The 23,823-nt window shown below is 43.2% G+C and overlaps 1 protein-coding gene across 1 annotated transcript in view; it reads left to right on the top strand.

Annotated features, from left to right (window-relative positions):
• kcnq1.2 (potassium voltage-gated channel, KQT-like subfamily, member 1.2) overlaps positions 1-23,823 on the top strand; it is a gene marked incomplete at both ends in the record, with an annotated part of 592,759 nt that overhangs the window by 354,991 nt on the left and 213,945 nt on the right. The gene's annotated exons all lie outside the window — the stretch shown is intronic.

Raw genomic sequence — 23,823 nt, 5'->3', positions numbered from 1 at the left:
ATACATTATTGTTACATTATCAATGACATCTTATTGTTTTGGCAATGATTATTTGAGGGGCGTGTCCGAGTCGAGTCTGAAGTCTTTGAGGGGCGTGTCCGAGGCGAGTCTGAAGTCGGTGTGTGTGCGACTCGAGTCCGAGCCTCCACTGTATGCATGCATGCATACAGTGGGTCATGCATACAGTGGGTCGGTCAGTCTGTCTGTCTGTCTGTCTCTCTTTCTTGGTTGCCCTGCCTTTGTCAGTTTCCCATCCTCTCTTGTTCTCCTTTGTTATTTGGTTCTTTGTCTCTAACTCTCTCTCTCTCTCTCTCTCTCTCTCTCTCTCTCTCTCTCCCCATATGCAGTGAGAGTTGAACGTCGGCTGTGATCTTGTAGAATGATCAAGTAGGGTTTTAATTTAAGAAAAAACAAAAAGTTAAAATATGGAGATAAGAGGTTTCTGCCCGACAGCAACAATATTAAAATGGAGAGAGAGCTGAGTGTATAAATGCATTCATTAGATTAGATCAAACAAAATAGGATGGGATTAGTGGAAATGGGCAGAGGAAAGGTACAGTACTCCCCATGGGACCAAGCACAGTGACAGGACAGGAATATACAGTCTTTTTTTTTCTTCACATGTAACCTCACATTACATGTGAGGTTACATGTGAGGTTACATGTGAGGTTACATGGCTGCCAGGCTATGAGGATGTCAGGCTGCTTGTTTGTGTGCAGTCAGTCAGTCAGTCGAGGGTATGCGGTTATCCTGACTCAGAGATTAGACGCCTCTGCCCTGCACAGTCTAATAGAAAGCACAAAGCTTTAAAAAATAAGTCTGCCTCACCCAGCATCGGCTGGTCGACGCGGGCACTCGCGCCTGGAGGCGCTCGGGCGCGTCTCCTCAGCCTCAAGGTCTGCTGAGTCGGCGCGCCTCCGTCATGGCCTATAACTTATAATTATAAATTATAGTGAAAACACATCCTTAAATGGAATTAAGAAATGGTTTTACCTTTAGTCTAGGTGTAATGGCTATTTTGTTGGCTTCAAACTGCTCATCAAAACCCACTGATGATGCACCTATGTGGTGGCTCTACGCAGGAAATAACACATTGTCCACAGGTTTGAGTTGTCGTTTTTGTGTTGCTTTACTTCTCCAAAGATCAAAACATCAAACATCTCTTTGCCATGACATTGTGCTGCTGTGTGTGCTGTGTGCTGGTAAAAACCATTTGTCCTTCAGGTGCATCCTGTCTCACAATCACTAGCCTACTGATATGCCCTAGAGGCGTGCCCTTAGTGCCCATCAATCTATACCAATCTATCAATCAACTAATTAAAACTAAACATTCTAAATAATAACAACTACAATAATGATAATAATAATAAACAAAAAAAAACAGTGAAATGGCTTCTACACTCCGGCCCCTAATTGTGCAAAATATGAACACAATTACAAAAATACATTTCTAAAGAAGCCATAAACAAGAAAATATTTTTCACTGGTATGTGGTATGTGTGTAGTATTTACGCTTGACTGAGTCTTCTTTGTTGTTACTGCAAAAAAGAAAGAAAGAAAGAGAAAGATGTTGAAAAAGTTCTCTTTCACAGTCTAGCCTGTTGCCTCCAAGAGCAAACAGAGCTTGTTGACAGGTCTTTCCAGTATACTGGTTTTCGTCTGAAGGCGTGCAGTGCGCACTAGGCCTTTGGCATCTGGTTTAGCCTCCAAAACTCTGCCCATTATCCATGAGCCTCTGGGAGCAGTAGCATCTGCAACGAGGACAATGTCTCCAGGAGTGAGGCATCTTTTTGCCTTTAACCATTTTTGTCTCTCTTGCATCAAGGGCAGATATTCAGAGACCCACCGCTTCCAAAAAAGGTCAGCAATATATTGAACCTGTTTCCACCTCCTTCTGGCATACAGATCTCCTCGATCAAACAGTCCAGGGGGCAAAGCTGGCTTTCCTTTTAACAGAAGGATGTGGTTTGGTGTTAGAGCTTCCAGATCATTTGGCTCATCTGAAACTGTTGTGATGGGTCGACTGTTCAAGATTGCTTCTACCTCACAGAGGACGGTTTGCAAACCTTCATCATCCAGTGTCTGTTGATGTAGAATAGAATTTAGCACATTTCTCACCATGCGTATAAGGCGTTCCCACACGCCTCCCTGATGGGAAGCTGCTGGAGTATTGAAATGCCATGTCACTCCATCTTGCAGTAGAGCACCTTGGATTTTTTCATTGTTTAAGGCAGCCAGGGACTCTCTTAGTTCTCTATTGGCTCCAACAAAATTAGTACCATTGTCGGATCTTATGCTCGACACTTGACCCCTTCTGCAGATGAATCTTCTTATGGCATTGATACATGAACTTGTATCCAGACTGTATGCCACTTCGAGATGTACAGCCCTGCTAGTGAAGCAGGTGAAAATCACTCCATATCTTTTAATAAGACTTCTTCCTCTTTTTATGTCAATGGGACCAAAGTAGTCTACCCCCACATTGGTAAAGGGTGCTTTGTCGGGCAAAACTCTCTCCTTTGGCAAATCTGCCATTTTTTGCTCACCGATCTTTCCTCTTTGACGTTTGCATATGACACATTCTGAAATGATTTTCCTTGTTGCAGAATTAGCATTGGTGATCCAATATTTTTTCCGCAGATGGCAGAGCATGTGATTTCTTCCTCCATGTCCCAGCTGTTGATGAATGTGTCGAAGAATGAGTGATGAAACATAAAGATCCTTAGATAAGATAACAGGGTGTTTAGTTTCTTCTGGCATGGATGATCTACACAAGCGACCACCAACTCTCAGGATTCCATTTTCCAATACTGGATCCAGTTTATACAGCTGACTGTCCTTCTTGACACTTACAGCACCAGCTGACAATATGGCAATTTCATCTTTGAACTTTTGACTTTGTACAAAACAAATAATTGCCTTTTCTGCCTCGGCATGGTCTTCAGGATGCAAACTGTGACTTTTGATTGTGGTTTTGAAGTTGTGCATTCTTTTTGTTACTTCAATCTTTTGTTTTTCCAGATCCATTTCATTGACGCAGACTGCAGCATGGATTTCCTTTCTTGTCTGTCGCAGCAACATGAGACACTGCTTGATTCTCAGAAACCAGGCTACAGCAGTCTTCAGTTTTGACCAAGTCGAAAAGTAGTTGATCAAACAGTTGGTATGATTCTCTGTGTTTGTAGCAATGCAATTGACTGTCAGGTCCCTTTTGACCTCTGGATCTTCAGCAGCAATTCCATGGAATTCCAAGTCAGACTTAGGCCATTCCCCTTCTGGCCCAGAGAGAAAGCCAGGTCCATTGATCCACCTTTTGCTTGTCAAAAAGTCAGTGGCTTTCATCCCACGTGTAACGTCATCAGCTGGATTATCCTTTGTGCCAATATATCTCCACTGTTCAACATTGGTAGCTTCCCTTATGACTGCTGTTCTATTCGCAACAAAGGTATGGAACCTCTTGGTTTCGTTGCTGATGTACTTAAGTACTGTTGTACTGTCCGTCCAAAAAACTGATTTTTCCAACTCCAGCTGCAACTCTTTTCGCAGCATCCCATCAACCCTTACTGCTAGAACAGCAGCTGTGAGCTCCATCCTCACAATTGTGGTCTGTTTCAAAGGTGCAACTCTGGTTTTACCCAAGAGGAATGCAACATGCACCCTTCTGTCATCATTCTCCATCCTCAGATAAGACACAGTACCGTAGCCATCTTGACTGGCATCAGAAAAGTGGTGCAGCTGTGCACTACTGGGCTTGCCAAAGTTTCTGGGTTCAAAGCAGCGATCCACCTTTAACTCTGCCACCTTTTCAAGGCCGTTTAGCCATTCTGACCACTGCTTAGAGAAGAACTGAGGAATGTCTTCATCCCACGCACACTGTCTTTTGCAAAGCTCTTGAAGAATCATCTTGGCTGACAAAGTGTAGGGTGAAAGAAATCCCAAGGGATCATAAAGTGAGCTGACCACTGATAAGATGCCTCTTCTTGTCTGTGGTTGTTCTTTCATGATGGTCATAAACTGGAACCTGTCAGTCTCAACACACCACTGCAATCCAAGTGCCCTCTCCAATGGGAGACAGTCCTTATCCAAATCCAGCGCCTTGATTTCCTTTGCTCTGCTTTCTTGTGGGATTGATAATAAAACTGATCGGCTGTTGCTTATCCATTTAGAGAGATTAAAGCCTCCTTTGCGGCAAAGAGCAGTTAGATCCTTAACCAGCTGTGTTGCCTCCTCCTCAGATGGCATAGACTTAAGACAGTCATCTACATAGAAATTGTGGTTGATGGTACTGACTACTTCTGTAGAAAACAGAGCTTGATTGTCATCTGCAGTCTTTCTCAGAGCATAATTTGCACAGCTTGGGGATGACACTGCTCCAAACAGATGTACCTTCATCCGATATTCAACCAGAGGGTGCTTAATGTCACCTTGAGGCCACCACAGAAAGCGAAGAAAGTCAATATCCTTTTCTGTGACTTGGACCTGGTGGAACATGGCCTGTATATCAGCCATCACTGCAATGGGTTTCTGCCTAAATCTAATAAGGACTCCAATGAGGGAATTTGTGAGATCTGGACCTTGTAGAAGTTGGCAGTTGAGTGATGTCCCCTTGTACACAGCTCCACAGTCAAACACGACTCTTAGTTTTCCTTTCTTTGGCTGATAAACTCCATGATGCGGAATATACCACACTTTACCATCATTTCGATTCAATTGATCCTCTGGCACCATTTCAGCATAGCCTTAATCAATTACATCACTCAGAAAGGATGTGTATTCCTCATGAAACATCTAATTTTTTCCAAACTTTCTTTTCAAGCTCACAAGACGCTGCTCTGCTATGCAGCGGTTGTTTGGCAATATGGGATTTTCATTCCTGAAAGGTAGGTCAAAGGAATAATGACAGTCTTTCAACACAGAAGAGCTGCTCACAATGTTCATGAACTTAACATCCTCTCTTGACATTTCAGTTTGTTCTTCTGAAGTCTTCTCACTGAAGTCATGATTATACTGTTGAATGATCATTTCCTCCAGGTGTACAATAGAGATTCGATTTGTGGAAATAGTGGAGCAGCCTGTCTTGCTCCTACTGTCACCTCGAAGTGGACCATTGAGAACCCATCCCACTTTGGTCCTTATCGCATAGGGGCCATTTCCCTGGCTATTTATGACTTCCCAAGGCTCTATAACTTTTGGGGCGTTAGTTCCAATGAGGAGCTCAATTTGAGAGTCAATTTGGTGTAATTTGATATTACCCAAATATGGCCATTGATCAATGTCCTCTTGCCTGGGAATGTTTCCCTCAGATACCGGCATGCTGTCATGGGTGAAAACGTCCGGCAAGTCCACAAAATCATTAATGTCAAGGGCAGACACCTCCAATCCAGACACTATATGGGTAGAAATGGTCTTTAACTGTCCCATGGTTCGCAACATAATGTTAGTTCTTTGTTTCCTGACATTCAATCTTTGGGCCAGGCCATCTGTGCAGAAAGTACCAGAACTACCAGGATCCAAAAAAGCATAAGTTTGTAAGATTTTATCACCTTTTTTGGACTTCACCTGGACTGGCACAATCGCAAAAGTACAATCGTCCTCACAACCGGCCCCAATATGGCCACATGATGTTTGAGGTGCAGCAGCTGCGTTGCTTACTGCTGGTTCATTGGATGGCTCCACTTGTTCCGAGGATTTTCTTCTATCCTGATGTTCAATATGGAGAATTTCTGGGTGCTTTTGGTTACACACATTGCAACTTAAACGATTTTCACAGTTTTTGCTAATGTGGCCCTCCTTTAGGCAGCCAAAACAGATCCTCTTCTCCTTAATGAAGTTGATCTTTTCCCGGTGTAATTTTCCTTTGAACTGGTAGCACTTGTCCAAGTGATTGCTCCTTTTGCAATACAAACAACCTTGGTAAGTAGGGGGAGGGGAGGAGTGTACTTTCTTCTCCACCACAGCAACATTTGTGGCAAAACTGCTTCCTTTGTGGCCCTTCAGACCCTTTATCTGACTTGGAGTGGGAGCTGCACTTTTATTTGAGGAAGCGAGTGGGGTGTCCTGAATGTTGCCAAACAATGGATCTGAAGCTATTCGGACCTGTTTTTCTATGAATTGAACCAGATCCTTAAACATTGCCCTTTGACCCCGTCTGTCTTGCAGGTCACAGGCAGTGTTTCTCCATTTCTCCCGAAACTTATATGGCAATTTTAAAACAATGTTCCTCATGTTACATGGCATATCCAATTCTTTCATATGCATGATTTGCTCTGTTGCATTACAGCACCCACGTAAAAAGAGGGAAAATGCATGCAATGCCTTAATGTCATCACCTTTAATAGGTGCCCAACTCAATGCTTTTTCCATATATGCGGCAGTGATTTTTTGTTCATTTCCAAAGTGCTCCTTTAGCAGATTTTTTGCTCTTTCATATCCCTGTTGAGGAGGCAGATGTTGGCAGCTGTGCACTATTTCCTTTGGTTGATCCCTGGTGTATTGTTCAAGGAAATGCAAACAATCTCCAAAGTTGTTAGTTTTCAACTCAACACCATTTTCAAATGCTCGCATAAAAGCATAATATTGAAGGGGATCTCCATCAAACACAGGAATGTGTCTCACTGGAAGAGCAGATGACCGATTCTGTTGAACTAATAAAGATGTTATTTCATTTTGTTTTTGCATAATATTGACAATGTCATTCTGTTTGCCATCATACAACACAGGTGTTTGAGAAACTTGGCCTGACACTGGCTCTGCCGAGTGTCTTTGTATAGGAACCCTGTGCAACAGTTGTGTGTCATTGATTTGAATTGTTCCTTGAGTCTGGGCATCAACCTTTTGTGAATTTGTCATTTGTGTATTTGTCCTTTCTTTTGGACGAACAACCTGAGATGGTGCTAGTGGTTCAATTCCTGTCATGTTATAGTTCACTGTTGCAGGATTATAAACAGCTGCATTGGGATTGAGCTGGTTTGTACTTTGAGCATGTTTTTCCAAATAAGATTGCATTCCATTTGATGCTCTTGAGCCGCTCCTTGATACATTGTCCTCCAAAACATTGATTTTAGCATTGAAAGCTGCCAACTCTGTGTCCAGTGCTAACTGTTCCTTTTGTCTTTTCAATTGTTCCCCTTGTCTCCTCAATTGCTCCTCCTGTGCCTCCAGCTCATGTAGTTTCCTTAAAGCGACAGCGCGCTCCATTAGAGCTGCCTTCTCAGATTGAGCTTTGACAAGTGCAGAGCTTGTTGTTGAAGTACGTGAGGTTTGAGACTTGGTGCGGGACTTAGTCCGGCTTGCGACATTAGAAATACTGTCCTCAGGTCTTATTTCCTCATTTTCTGCCACATTTAGGCTAGCAGGGGGTTGTGCTGGTTGACCAGCCTCAAAAAGCCACTTTTTTATATCTTCTTTAAAACCACAATACAGTGTCTTTTTTGTTTCAAACCATTTCGTTTGTTTGGCAACCTCCTCCTCAGGCAGAGGAAACCTGAACAATTCATCATGTTTATCACTCATTTCATCCAAGCACTCTTTCATGATTTCCAGCTCAGATTGTACTTCATTGACATTTTCATTAGAACTCATTAGTACTTTCAGTTTTTCAATGCACTGGCCAGCCTGTTTGCTTTTTAATTTTCTTATTTTCTGACAGTTTTCGATATGCAAAGCCAATCCTTTCTCTGTAAATGTTGGATTCCTTTTTTCACGTTGTATGGCTCCATCGCCCACTGTTTTCATGATGTCTGACATTTTGACTTGCTTTTACCACACAACTAAAGTGCAGCACAGCTCACAGGGTACAGTGCAGAAAGCGACAGATCAAAAATAAAATGGCAGTGGCAAAACAACAGGCATGTCACAGATAAAAGTCCGACAGTGACAAAACTTGAATAATAATAATGGACAGCAATGCAAAAAACGTGTCACCAATAAAAGTCCAGCAGCAGTGACAAACACGAAAAAATAAATAACTCCAATAGTTAATGCCGTTTTCCTGTACAGCTTTAGTCGTGCCTCGTTACATACCGCAATCTCCTTTGATCTTGTTACAATGTAAAGCGATCTCCTTTGATGCGCTTCCAAGTTCCAATCGTTCCTTTTTGAGTCCTTTTGTCCTTTTGTCCAATCTTCCTTAGGACATGGGTTTTTACTTGTGTAATGGCTATTTTGTTGGCTTCAAACTGCTCATCAAAACCCACTGATGATGCACCTATGTGGTGGCTCTACGCAGGAAATAACACATTGTCCACAGGTTTGAGTTGTCGTTTTTGTGTTGCTTTACTTCTCCAAAGATCAAAACATCAAACATCTCTTTGCCATGACATTGTGCTGCTGTGTGTGCTGTGTGCTGGTAAAAACCATTTGTCCTTCAGGTGCATCCTGTCTCACAATCACTAGCCTACTGATATGCCCTAGAGGCGTGCCCTTAGTGCCCATCAATCTATACCAATCTATCAATCAACTAATTAAAACTAAACATTCTAAATAATAACAACTACAATAATGATAATAATAATAAACAAAAAAAAACAGTGAAATGGCTTCTACACTAGGTAAACTTAATTAATTGCAAAACATGACATCCCTTATTCAAAACAGATGACGAATGCATTCTTCTCTTTATAGGGCCTACACAGGTAATACAATTGCCTGTGAGACCTTTATGAATTGAACCTCACAGTCAGCAGTCAGTCAGTCAGTAACAGTTTAAACAGAAACCTCTCCCTCCCCCCATAAGACTGTGCATTCCTGGTCAGCTGGTCAGTTGGCTCTCATGCATTGAAGGAGGCATGAGCTCGGCCCTGGCCTCCATAGGTTGGCAGAGGGAAGGTAGTGCCCAGGATTACATAGACAATTGGCGCTGGGTGTTAAAAAGAGGGTTACAAAATCATGGGATAAAAATGTAAAAAAAATAAACTTTTTTTTTAAGTGAGCTTCCATCACTGTGATGACCACTGTGATGACCCCTGTGATGATCACTGTGATGACCACTGTGATGACCACTGTGATGATCACTGTGATGACCACTGTGATGACCACTGTGATGATCACTGTGATGACCACACCGCCCACTTCACACTGGGTGTGATTCAATTTTTTGCTATTTGTAACCCCGACCTCTGACTTTAATTGTGTGCTGGTGTCACACATCCAAAACAGCCGATCCACAAGCTCACAACGCATCGTGCTACGACGTGTTGTGAACTTGTAGATCAGCTACTTTACGGTGTGCAACAGCATACTTATAAATCAAGCCTAAATAAAATAAATATATATTTTGTGAGGACCAGGAAAAGGGTCTTACTCCTTACATTGTACTAATCATGGCTAATCTTGCACACTTATTCCCAAACACAGCAGATGAGTTTCCCGTGAATTTCACAAATTCTCACAAGTATAGTAACACACACGCACGCACACACACACACACACACACACACACACACACACACACACACACACACACACACACACACACACACACACACACACACACACACACACACACACACACACACACACACACACACACACACACGGGTATTAGCCTGGGGACCCCAAAGTAACACAACTTACAATGCACCAAAAAGCAACAAGCTCCTGCTTTGCCCACCTGAATATTTAGCACTAAATATGGGTCAAAACATGGGTAAATCATAGGTGGTCTATGGCAGGGGTCTTCAACGTTTTTCAGGCCAAGGAGATGAAGCATGAACCACTACATGTTGTATAAAAGTATGTTGCAGATTCTACTTTTTCATAGATTTCATAGCTTCATGGACTTTTAACCACTTAAAAACTCAATACTTCACCTTTCACTCTGTTTCACACTCGGTCTGCTCTTTCATACCCCTTTACCGAAAATAGCCGATCAACAAGCTCACAAGGCCTTGCAGCTTGTAGATCGGCTATTTTTGGCTTGAGTTCTCCTCAGAATAGGGATCAAGTGGTTAATGTAAAAAAAACAATCTTATCACACGAAGATTTGGTGCCCCCTCTGTGGTAACACTGAGGACCCCCTAGGGGTCCCGGACCTCCTGTTGAAGACCCCTGGTCTAATAGACCTCGGAATCGGGATCGGCATCAGACACAAAAATGTGGCATCGGTTACCCTCCCCAAGCACCACCCCTGTGCGTGTGCGTGTGCGTGTGCGTGTGTGTGTGTGTGTGTGTGTTTAACAGTGCATGTGTGCCAGGCATTGGATTACACGGGCATATGCCCTATAGATCTAACTATCCACTGACCCCAAGCTAGCAGGCTGTCATTATAGTCCCGCTCCCTTTTTGTTGTTGTTGTAATGTGGGTAAGGCTTCATCTTAGAAGAAGAATCACATTTTATTCATTCACCGCCAAAACCATCCACTGGGTGATGTTGTGGCTCTGGTACAAAATACATGATATTTATCCACACATTACTGAGGAATGCAGTACAGCAGTGGTCCTCAAACTTTTTTCATGTCTAGGACCCCCCAATTGTACTCGCGGTCATTGTATTTGGCCTCGGGCCCCCATCAAAAATATATATATATACACACACACACATATATATATATATATATATATATATATATATATATATATATATATATATATATATATGAATAAAAAAAGGGGACAGTCTCCTGCACATTCACAAACCCAGTTGTAGGTGCAAGTCTAGTCAGCAGGTATATAAATTGTAAAAAAGCGAAGGGACTGCACACTCCACTACAGAGATGGACAACTTACTGCATGAAGTATTTTATTAGCACGACGCGTTTCGCCCAGAGTTTCGTCAGGTGCTATACAAAAAAAGTGAACATTTTCCAAACATTTTCTGTGAGCTTGTATATCTGCTATTTTTGAATGGCCATCATATAAATGGATAAATTGGTTAAAATGATTGTCATGCTATATTAACTCGTTTTGCTGGGGACCCCCTGGAACCTCCCCAAGGACCCCGGACCCCACTTTGAGAACCAAAGCAGTACAGGGCTGAGGGTACGCATGGGGCTTTATTGATGCTAACTAGCCTAGCTGTACAGTACGAACGCCTTGGAACCAAATCTATGCTCTCTAGAGCTTTAAACATGTTTATGGCTCTATGTTCTCTAGAGCTTTATACATGTTTATGGGTCTATGTTCTCTAGAGCTTTATACATGTTTATGGGTCTATGTTCTCTAGAGCTTTAAACATGTTTATGGGTCTATGTTCTCTAGAGCTTTAAACATGTTTATGGCTCTATGTTCTCTAGAGCTTTATACATGTTTATGGGTCTATGTTCTCTAGAGCTTTATACATGTTTATGGGTCTATGTTCTCTAGAGCTTTAAACATGTTTATGGGTCTATGTTCTCTAGAGCTTTAAACATGTTTATGGGTCTATGTTCTCTAGAGCTTTGTACATGTTTATGGCTCTATGTTCTCTAGAGCTTTAAACATGTTTATGGGTCTATGTTCTCTAGAGCTTTAAACATGTTTATGGGTCTATGTTCTCTAGAGCTTTATACATGTTTATGGGTCTATGTTCTCTAGAGCTTTAAACATGTTTATGGGTCTATGTTCTCTAGAGCTTTAAACATGTTTATGGGTCTATGTTCTCTAGAGCTTTATACATGTTTATGGGTCTATGTTCTCTAGAGCTTTATACATGTTTATGGGTCTATGTTCTCTAGAGCTTTATACATGTTTATGGGTCTATGTTCTCTAGAGCTTTAAACATGTTTATGGGTCTATGTTCTCTAGAGCTTTAAACATGTTTATGGGTCTATGTTCTCTAGAGCTTTGTACATGTTTATGGGTCTATGTTCTCAAGAGCTTTATACATGTTTATGGGTCTATGTTCTCTAGAGCTTTAAACATGTTTATGGGTCTATGTTCTCTAGAGCTTTATACATGTTTATGGGTCTATGTTCTCAAGAGCTTTATACATGTTTATGGGTCTATGTTCTCTAGAGCTTTATACATGTTTATGGGTCTATGTTCTCTAGAGCTTTAAACATGTTTATGGGTCTATGTTCTCTAGAGCTTTAAACATGTTTATGGGTCTATGTTCTCTAGAGCTTTATACATGTTTATGGGTCTATGTTCTTTAGAGCTTTAAACATGTTTATGGGTCTATGTTCTCTAGAGCTTTAAACATGTTTATGGGTCTATGTTCTCTAGAGCTTTAAACATGTTTATGGGTCTATGTTCTCTAGAGCTTTAAACATGTTTATGGGTCTATGTTCTCTAGAGCTTTAAACATGTTTATGGGTCTATGTTCTCTAGAGCTTTAAACATGTTTATGGGTAGTGAGTAAATATGCCTTTTCTTTTTTCTTTTACTTTTCCTACATTTAAAAATATATTTATTATTTAATTTCATTCAAAGAATTTCATACACAAATAAAATAAAAATCACACCCAGTGTGAAGTGGGCGGTGTGTGGTCATCACAACATGACTCACTTTAAAAAAAAAAGGATAAATAACTTTTTTTAAGTCCATACTGCTATTCATAGGGCTGCACATGTGTCATGTGTTTCGCTAGCCAATCACAGTCCTGAATTTGCAAAGTCAGCCAATCACATTACAGTTAGTGGTGATGACACTAGCTGTAATGTGATTGGCTGATATGAAAAAAGTATCGATTTGCATTAACAATGGAAGGGTTAGGGGGTATACAAATTTTTTGGTCGGTGTCCAAAACTCACTTATAGGGGGCGGCTACACCGCCCCAAAAGTACACACAATTCCCTAAATAAAAAACAACAACTTTAGAAGTAGTGAAAATATCAGATCTACAAGCTCACAACGCGTCACATTGTGACGCGTTGTGAGCTTGTAGATCTGTGATCTTCACCAGTTTGGGTTCCCCCGCGGGGAGGCATGGCAAAACATTACATCTAGAGCAGTGTCCCACTGGGGGGTCCATGAGGATATAGAACCATTACATCTAGAGCAGTGTCCCACTGGGGGGTCCATGAGGATATAGAACCATTACATCTAGAGCAGTGTCTCACTGGGGGGTCTACAGTGGGGACCCCCAAAACATATTGATATGATATGATATAACAGATATGTTGACACGCCGGTTGGCCTAAAAAACAAGGCTGTGGATTATCTGAGAACAGTCATTCAGACAGACAGGTCTGTATGCAGACAGACAGGACAGACAGACAGACAGACAGACAGACAGGTCTGTATGCAGACAGACAGGACAGGACAGACAGACAGACAGACAGACAGACAGACAGACAGACGCATGGCACAGAGCAGCCTCTATATTGTGTTGGTAGAATGAATTATGAATGTTATTACATAAGCATGCAGTTGTTTCTGGGGCATATGGCTGTCTCTCTACCCAGTAGAGTCTGTGGACTCCCCCACCAACCAGACATCTGACACCGGACTGTCTCTCTCTCTCTCTCTCTCTCTCTCTCTCTCTCTCTCTCTCTCTCTCTCTCTCTCTCTCTCTCTCTCTCTCTCTCTCTCTCTCTCTCTCTCTAACTCTAATACTTTTCATTGGTTTGATATTTATATAAATCCACACTGACACACATTCCATCTACAAATGTCTTCTGAACACTTTTTTTGAATGTTTCTATATGAATGGTGCTCAAACTTTTTCATGTCAAGGACCCCCAAAATGACATGTATTTGGCCACAGACCCCCATCTACACTTTCTTTGGTTCCAGGGACCGCCCCCAGAAGCAAAGATTTGAATTACAAATATTCGCTTTAAAATATATATATTCAAAGATTTGCACAAATTTTCAAGATTTTTCAAAACATAGCAGATCTACAATGAGCTTGTAGATCTGCTATTTTCTAATAGCCAAAGACATCTAAACTGACACTTGATGTGTTCCCGGTCTTAAAGGCTTAAAGCAATGTTTGCTAGCTGCTACACTAGCGATAAAACGTGTTGGGGGGAGTGTATGTAATTTACATAAAACATAAAGAATAAAATGATATGGAGATACAAGCTTTATGGCGATACTGTATAGAGCAGATGGCTGCACAACATGCTGCCATATCACACACTGTCTGCCTCACTGCCCCACACACACACACACACACACACACACACACACACACACACACACACACACACACACACACACACACACACACACACACACACACACACACACACACACACAGGACTATAGGGTTGAGATCCTTTAGGGTTTTAAACATTCCGGTTCCTTTACAGATTCCCTCTAAACGGTTCAATTCCTTATCGGTTTCCTTTAGTGATTTTCCTACATCTTGGAAAATCTATTTGTTTGTGTGTGTGAATTCAATCATACATACATTAATACACGTTATCGTATTCCTTCTCAAAAGTGAGGTCCAGGGACCCACTGGGTTACTTGAGGGCGTTCCAAATGGACCCTTTACAGGTCTGTAACTCTTGAGAGTGTACAAATGGAGCCAAATGGACCCTCTCGAGTCCATTTGGCTCCATTTGTACACTCTCAGAGTTATGGTGGTCCTTGACATTTAAAAAGAGTTTGAGAACCAGCCGGTATTGTCATATTCTAGCAGACGTGAAGTCAGTCCACATCTGACAGTGATAAAACCGGTTCTGAAAAACGGTTCCCAAACCGATTCCGGTTTCCTCAATGTCGGATCCGGTTCCCTCCGGTTCTTAACACGTGATTGGCATTAACCACTTCAACCCTATATAGTTGCTGCTGGGCAGAAAGCACGTTTCTCCATATTTCAACTTCTTACGTTTTTGTAAGTGAATGCTCTACTTCTTTGTACTAGAGTGTCACACAAAAGTAGCAAAAATAGCCAATCTATTTTTGCCAAATGTTCACCCCCAGAAAAATTCACATTACTCCTCCATAAATCACGGAGAAGAAAGAGCATTTAATGTCTTTATCAGCCAACGTTATGTACGGCGGGTACTTATTCATGTTGGCAGCTGTCCCTGAAGCTAGAGGCACTAGAGCTAATAGCTGCCACTAGAGGCACTATAGAGCTAATAGCTGCCACTGTGAGAGAAGCTTTTCAACAAACCCTCCGTGGCTAAAGGCACCATGTCGTCACTGTCGGGGGGGAAACCTTGTATGTCTGTTTAATGTTTAGTTTAAAAGGCACTGTATCTAAAGGCACTATATCTAAAGGCACTGTATCTAAAGGCACTGTATCTAAAGGCACTGTATCTGAAGGCACTGTATCTGAAGGCACTGTATCTAAAGGCACTGTATCTAAAGGCACTGTATCTAAAGGCACTGTATCTAAAGGCACTGTATCTAAAGGCACTGTATCTAAAGGCTCTGTATCTAAAGGCACTGTATCTAAAGGCACTGTATCTAAAGGCACTGTATCTAAAGGCACTGTATCTAAAGGCACTGTATCTAAAGGCACTGTATCTGAAGGCACTGTATCTAAAGGCACTGTATCTAAAGGCACTGTATCTAAAGGCACTGTATCTAAAGGCATTGTATCTAAAGGCATTGTATCTAAAGGCACTGTATCTAAAGGCATTGTATCTAAAGGCATTGTATCTAAAGGCACTGTATCTAAAGGCATTGTATCTAAAGGCACCGTATCTAAAGGCACCGTATCTAAAGGCACCGTATCTAAAGGCACTGTATCTAAAGGCACCATGTCGTCACTGTCGGGGGGGAAACCTTGTATGTCTGTTTAATGTTTAGTTTTGAGACACGCGCCGCGGTTCTAGCTTGTAGATCTCAGTGGTGGAAAAAGTACACAAATGTTTTACTTAAGTAAAAGTATCAATACTGCAATGTAGAAATACTCTGTTATAAGTAAAAGTCAGGAATTCTAAATTTACTTGAGTAAAAGTACAAAGGCATTGGCATTAAAATGTCCTTAAAGTACCAACAGTACTTAAAATGTACTTAAAGTACTCATTATGCAGAATGTCCCATTTCAAGTTCTCAAATGTCTAAAAATCTTTTGAAAATAGCAGATCTACAAGCTTGTAGATCGGCTATTTTCAAATGGTCGAAATGTATATAGGGCTGAATTGGTCAATGTATGTTTTGTAATAATAATTAAATAAGGATAATTCCTTTAACAGGTCCGTTCATGAAAGTCCTTACGGTCTTGTTTCCAATGAGGGCCTGTGAGCAATTAGGGGTTAAGAGTCTTGCTCAGGGACAAATTTAATTTCATCGACACATTTGCTGGCCTGGCCTGGCCGCCCCTTTAAAGTAACTAGTAACTAAAGTTTTCAAATAATTGTAGTGGAGTAAAAGTACAATATTTGCCTCTGAGATGTAGTGAGTAAAAGTATTGGAAATTGGAAATACTCAAGTAAAGTACAAATGCCTCAAAATTGTAGTTAAGTACAGTACTTAGTTACTTTGCACCACTGGGCGTTAATTTACGAGAAAAACTCAAAAAAGTAACAATACAGGAGATATGAGGTTCTGACAGCAACGATACAGTAACGTCTGAAGAAAGCAGCCTTAGTAGAGAGCGTCCTCAAGGTTATGTTACTGTCCAGACTGTCAGCTGAAGCTCATATACAGCACAGTACAGTACACTATGTGATTGATTGATTGATTGATTGATTGATTGATTGATTCATTGATTGATTGATGTACTTTATTTAGTAAGACATGAGAACAACAGTACATGGAAGTACACATTCACAATACAAGGTCTACTAAACTGGAAGACTCATTAAGCACTGAGCTTGTTTAAGATGAGATCTCCATGCACACAAATCATGATGACATATAAGAGACAGACAGATATACACACTACTATACATATAAGAGACAGACAGATATACACACTACTATACATATAAGAGACAGACAGATATACACACTACTATACATATAAGAGACAGACAGATATACACACTACTATACATATAAGAGACATACAGATATACACACTACTATACATATAAGAGACAGACAGATATACTGTACACACTACTATACAGAATGTCATACAATCAGTTTACAGGTTACTGGTATGAAGAGTGAAAAATATGTACAAAAGAAGAAAGAGAGAGGGGGGGGGGGTAGGTTAGGACTTGGACAGGGGCCATTTTTTAATTGCAGCCTCCTGAAGGTGTATCTTTAGGGCAGTTTTGAAAGTGAGTATGGTTTTACACTCCTTTACTCCTTTTGGTAGGGCATTCCACATTTTTGATGAATAGCATGAGAACGAGTTCATTCCCTTTGTTGAGCCAAATCTGGGTTGAACATGATTAGTGGAGCTGCCTCTGGTGTTATGATCATGGACTTCATTAACATTTAGGAAGTATTTTGACAAATACAGGAGGATCCCAATGTTGTGGTGTATCTATCTATGTGAAGCTCATATACAGCACAGTACAGTACACTATGTGAAGCTCATATACAGTACAGTACAGTACAGTATGTGGTATGTGTGTACCCAGCCCTCTAAATATAGCCTCGGCGACAGATGCCGCCCGACGGGGGCACCAGAACGGGCCAGCCGGGGAAGAAGATTCTGAAGCTCAATTAATATATTTTCTCAACGTCCTTTGTTAGCGTGTGAAGTATTATCATACACAGTGTGAAGTATTATCATACACTATATATATATAATATACAGGTACAGCCAGTATATTATAAACCAAAAACAAAACAACAACAATGTAAAAATGTATGAATTCATCAGTTCATCAACCGAAGGATTGATCGACAAGCAGCTCAACATGTAGAAGATCTGACATTTTTTCAATGCCGACCCAAAAATGTTGATGTCCTTACAAGTATAGTAATGTACACGTGTGTGTACGTGTGTGTGTGTGTGTGTGTGTGTGTGTGTGTGTGTGTGTGTGTGTGTGTGTGTGTGTGTGTGTGTGTGTGTGTGTGTGTGTGTGTGTGTGTGTGTGTGTGTGTGTGTGTGTGCGTGCGTGCGTGCGTGCGTGCGTGTATATGATGAGAAGCAGCTGCCAGTGTTGAGCTGAGCCCCCCCGCCCCTCCGCTGAGTGTCCTGTCACTACAATGACCACCGTCATTTTTTTAAGTCTAAGGATGGGGGGGGGGGCTTTGATAGCAGCCCCCCCCCTCCCCCCCTCTTCACCTGGCATGTCCATGTCTCTGTGGATCTGGCTCTGACTAACGGGTCTGGGGTTCGGGGGAGAGGGGGGGGGGGGGGGGGGCTAGGGGTTGGGGGGTTCACTATACCCACTGGGGTCAGTTCACACATGTCTGTCTGTCTGTCTGTGTGTGTGTGTGTGTGTGTCTGTGTGTGTGTGTGTGTGTGTGTGTGTGTGTGTGTGTGTGTGTGTGTGTGTGTGTGTGTGTGTGTGTGTGTGTGTGTGTGTGTGTGTGTTGTACTTACACGCCGTAAACACGCGCGCGTGCCCGCGCGCATGAATGCATGTACAATCTGTCTCTTTCTCTCTCTCTTGCACGCGTGCACACACACACACACACACACACACACACACACACACACACACACACACACACACACACAGCTCTATTTCTGCTCCGTACAGAGGTGACAGGGAGGTCAGCCTGTCTGACTTTGAGCACAATCCCCCCGCGGCCCGCCCCAGCCACCACACCCCCCTACCCTCCTACCCTCCTACCCCCCCCCCCCCCCCACACACACACACACACCCCATACCCCCATGATGCATGTGTAACTGGACTCTCCTCTCCTCTCCTCTAACCCTCCAGGTATAAATAGACAGGCCATGCTTGCTTGGCTAACCCATGGGGGGGGGGGGGGGCACACAAGCCCTGCTGCCCTTTTTAAACGCCCTGACGTGTCTGTCTGTCTGTCTGTCTGTCTGTCTGTCTGTCTGTCTGTCTGTCTGTCTGTCTGCACCCAGGCACCCCTGCTCGCTTGTCAAGGACACAGACTGTGTACACATGCACGGACGTGAGTTTTGTAGTCAAACTAAATGTAATGCTTCAACTTCTTGTCAGGGTGGGGGGGTAGTTCAAATATGATTATTTTGGGGAGTCACTGCATTATATTGTAGCCGTTCAGAGCCTCTACCTGATGACCAAAAGCCTGATATAGGGTTAGTCCGCACACGCATTATAGAACACATGAGTGCCATCAGACGCAAGGATATTAAATCCCCTATTGCCAGACACTTCATGGAAGCCGGTCACTCTGTAGCAGATCTGTCATTCTTAGTGATAGAACAAGTTAAAAATCCAGAAGAGGTGGTGATTTAGACACCAAACTCTTAAAAACTGAATCCAGATGGATTTTTTACATGCAATCAGTTAACCCGGGTGGCATGAATGAAGACCTTTCCCTCCAATGCTACCTATAGGTACCCTGCATACAGTATTTTGTACCAATTTGTATAATTTATTTCTAAAAAATCCCTAAATATTACAATTGTGACTGTTTTAACAAATGTTTTGTAAAAATGTGTATCAGGAGAATGCTGACATGAGTGGACTGGATGCATAACTATCTATATAGTGAACTTCAGAATTCAAATGTAACACAAATGTGTAATCCTGTTTTTTTCCTGTCTGCAATTGATCAGTCCACACCCTATGGTAGCCATGGTGATGACCCTGAGCTGAGGTGATCAAGCACCCTAGAAAAGCAGTGTATTTGTCTGTGTCCAATCATTATAGCACTGACGAAGGTCCTGGTAGGACCGAAAACGTTTTGCTTTTTAATTCACAGAGCACCTGAGCACAACATGGGCATTACAAAATAAAGAAAAACATTTTTCTTTAAGTCTCGTCATAGGAGTTTTTCCTATATCTATATGCAGTGAGCGAGTCTCCTTTTGCCAGTTCAGCTTTATGTTTTTCGAGACCACCGCACCTGCAGCTAATCCTCACCTAAGGGACAAAGAAAGGCGCAACAGTTCTCCTATTCTTTACTCTTACACAAGTACATTTTGAATTCTGCACTTTTACTTGTAACAGAGTATTTCTTTCAGCATCGGTACTGTACATTTAAGTAAAGAATGTGGGTACTTTTTACACCACTGATATACATGATTGATTACTTTGATTAACCCCTACTTTAGTGTTCAGCTGACCTGCCCTCTACGCTGACCACACACACACACACACACACACACACACACACACACACACACACACACACACACACACACACACACACACACACACACACACACACACACACAGTGTCAGATCGTGTTCAACACTCTGTTTTGTCCATCCTCTCTCTGGCACTTCACTGCAAAAAGACGCTTAATTATTGATCTGTGTGTGTGTGTCTGTGTGTGTGTGTGTGTGTGTGTGTGTGTGTGTGTGTGTGTGTGTGTGTGTGTGTGTGTGTGTGTGTGTGTGTGTGTGTGTGTGTGTGTGTGTGTGTGTGTGTGTGTCATTAGGAGGGGACAGACAGGGGGCAGGCAGGACATTGCTGCCCAGGGCGGAGTCCCTGCAGAGCTAACGGGGCAGACAGACAGGCAGACAGACAGACAGACAGACAGACAGTATCTCTTAGTGAAGAGGTGTTTGCTGAGCCCGCTGTCTTCTCAGGTGGACATATACAGTAATAAGTAAATAATAACATATACAGTAATAAGTAAATAATAACATATACAGTAATAAGTAAATAATAACATATACAGTAATAAGTAAATAATAACATATACAGTAATAAGTAAATAATAACATATACAGTAATAAGTAAATAATAACATATACAGTAATAAGTAAATAATAACATATACAGTAATAAGTAAATAATAACATATACAGTAATAAGTAAATAATAACATATACAGTAATAAGTAAATAATAACATATACAGTAATAAGTAAATAATAACATATACAGTAATAAGTAAATAATAACATATACAGTAATAAGTAAATAATAACATATACAGTAATAAGTAAATAATAACATATACAGTAATAAGTAAATAATAACATATACAGTAATAAGTAAATAATAACATATACATTAATAAGTAAATAATAACATATATAGTAATAAGTAAATAATAACATATACAGTAATAAGTAAATAATAACATATACAGTAATAAGTAAATAATAACATATACAGTAATAAGTAAATAATAACATATACAGTAATAAGTATACTCCACTGAAGGAGGTGTTTTTAGATTGGATTACTTAACAAGTGTCAGGGGGGGGTTATGTATATTTGGTGTGTGTGCGCACGCTTGTGTGTGCGTGTCCATGCACGTGTGCAGAGGTTCACTCTTACACGTGTAAGAGAATTATTATCTCTAATGATATTGTTTATCATTTACTGAAAAGTAACGGTTTCTTTGACGATATTTTTGTACGTCTAAACCTCAGGGGTCCTTGGGGGGGTTCCCAGCAAAATGTGTTAAGCATCACAATAAGTTTAACCACTATAACCTTTTATACTTTGGCTATTCAAAATAGTGAAAATGTGTGCGAACCTTTGAATATAATATATTTTAAGCAAACATTTGTAACTCAAATCTTTGCTTCTGCGGGGTCCCTGGAACAATATATTTTGAGATGGGGGTCCGCGGCCAAATACATATCATTTTGGGCGTCCTTGACATGAAAAAGATTGAGAATCACTGGCCTACACAACCTGTGTGTGTGTGTGTGTGTGTGTGTGTGTGTGTGTGTGTGTGTGTGTGTGTGTGTGTGTGTGTGTGTGTGTGTGTGTGTATTATTAGCATTCTCCTATACTGTACACTCCATCAACCTCTTGGGGGTGAAAAAATGAACAGTCATGGAGTTTGAGGCTTGTCTCTCTTTCCTATTGTCCAGAAATAACCCTCTTTTCCCCTCGTGGGGCTCTTTCAGATGGAGGCTCTTTCAGATGGAGGCTCTTTCAGATGGAGGCTCTTTCAGATGGAGGCTATACCTGACAGGCTGCTGAGACGGTGCTGGAAGAGAGAGGAGAGAGAGAGGCTAGAGGCCAGCGTTCCCCTTGGCCTGGCGGAGGAGAGAGGCCATGGGCCAGCGTTCCCCTTGGCCTGGCTGAGGAGAGAGAGAGGCGATGGGCCAGCGTTCCCCTTGGCCTGGCGGAGGAGAGAGAGAGGCGATGGGCCAGCGTTCCCCTTGGCCTGGCGGAGGAGAGAGAGAGGCGATGGGCCAGCGTTCCCCTTGGCCTGGCGGAGGAGAGAGAGAGGCGATGGGCCAGCGTTCCCCTTGGCCTGGCGGAGGAGAGAGAGAGGCGATGGGCCAGCGTTCCCCTTGGCCTGGCTGAGGAGAGAGGCGATGGGCCAGCGTTCCCCTTGGCCTGGCTGAGGAGAGAGAGAGGCGATGGGCCAGCGTTCCCCTTGGCCTGGCGGAGGAGAGAGGCGATGGGCCAGCGTTCCCCTTGGCCTGGCGGAGGAGAGAGAGAGGCGATGGGCCAGCGTTCCCCTTGGCCTGGCGGAGGAGAGAGAGAGGCGATGGGCCAGCGTTCCCCTTGGCCTGGCTGAGGAGAGAGGCGATGGGCCAGCGTTCCCCTTGGCCTGGCGGAGGAGAGAGAGAGGCGATGGGCCAGCGTTCCCCTTGGCCTGGCTGAGGAGAGAGAGGCGATGGGCCAGCGTTCCCCTTGGCCTGGCGGAGGAGAGAGGCGATGGGCCAGCGTTCCCCTTGGCCTGGCGGAGGAGAGAGAGAGGCGATGGGCCAGCGTTCCCCTTGGCCTGGCGGAGGAGAGAGAGGCGATGGGCCAGCGTTCCCCTTGGCCTGGCGGAGGAGAGAGAGGCGATGGGCCAGCGTTCCCCTGGACTGGCTGAGGAGAGAGGCGATGGGCCAGCGTTCCCCTTGGCCTGGCGGAGGAGAGAGGCGATGGGCCAGCGTTCCCCTTGGCCTGGCTGAGGAGAGAGGCGATGGGCCAGCGTTCCCCTTGGCCTGGCGGAGGAGAGAGGCGATGGGCCAGCGTTCCCCTTGGCCTGGCTGAGGAGAGAGAGGCCATGGGCCAGCGTTCCCCTTGGCCTGGCGGAGGAGAGAGGCGATGGGCCAGCGTTCCCCTTGGCCTGGCTGAGGAGAGAGGCGATGGGCCAGCGTTCCCCTTGGCCTGGCGGAGGAGAGAGGCGATGGGCCAGCGTTCCCCTTGGCCTGGCGGAGGAGAGAGGCCATGGGCCAGCGTTCCCCTTGGCCTGGCGGAGGAGAGAGAGGCGATGGGCCAGCGTTCCCCTTGGCCTGGCGGAGGAGAGAGGCGATGGGCCAGCGTTCCCCTTGGCCTGGCTGAGGAGAGAGGCGATGGGCCAGCGTTCCCCTTGGCCTGGCTGAGGAGAGAGGCGATGGGCCAGCGTTTCCCTTGGCCTGGCGGAGGAGAGAGAGGCGATGGGCCAGCGTTCCCCTTGGCCTGGCGGAGGAGAGAGGCCATGGGCCAGCGTTCCCCTGGCCTCTCCTGGCAACACAGGCAGCAGCTGTGGAGGCTCTGTGACGCACATGAACCAGGAGCTTCAGCTCATCCCCTTTCCACACCGCACACAGCTACACGTTAAAGTGGAATTTCAGGTACAGTAGTAACATTCATAATTCCATTGACTCCAACGAGTTCTGTCTTCCACACAACACGATGTGTTTCTGTTTACATATCGATACAACTACTGTACCGTTACATCCCTAATATTATTACATCTTTTCACATTAATTTCACGTTAATTACTGCTGGAAAAACACGACCTGCACCTTTAAAGTATAGAGACATATGGCCTTATATTTCTTGCTCTTACCATGTTCTTATTTTGCATTTCACCAGTGCTCGTCGTGTATTGACGAGGGCACGTTTTGGCTATGCAAACACCTCGGTCATTTCATTTGTTTTGGACACAGGCACTCTGTGGGACGTATTTAAATTCCCTTAGAGCTGCAGTGCTGAACTCTGTGACGCTGGCATCGTGTCTTGTTCAGGACACGGTCAGTGTTGCCAGATGTTGTGAGAGAAATAAGCAACCGTTAGGTCTAGGAAAACAAG

This window comes from Gymnoscopelus microlampas (genome assembly GCF_963454915.1).
Source record: "Gymnoscopelus microlampas genome assembly, chromosome: 6".
Taxonomy (NCBI): domain Eukaryota; kingdom Metazoa; phylum Chordata; class Actinopteri; order Myctophiformes; family Myctophidae; genus Gymnoscopelus; species Gymnoscopelus microlampas.
Note: the sequence above shows the minus strand (reverse complement) of the source record. Positions and strands in the feature narration are given on the sequence as shown.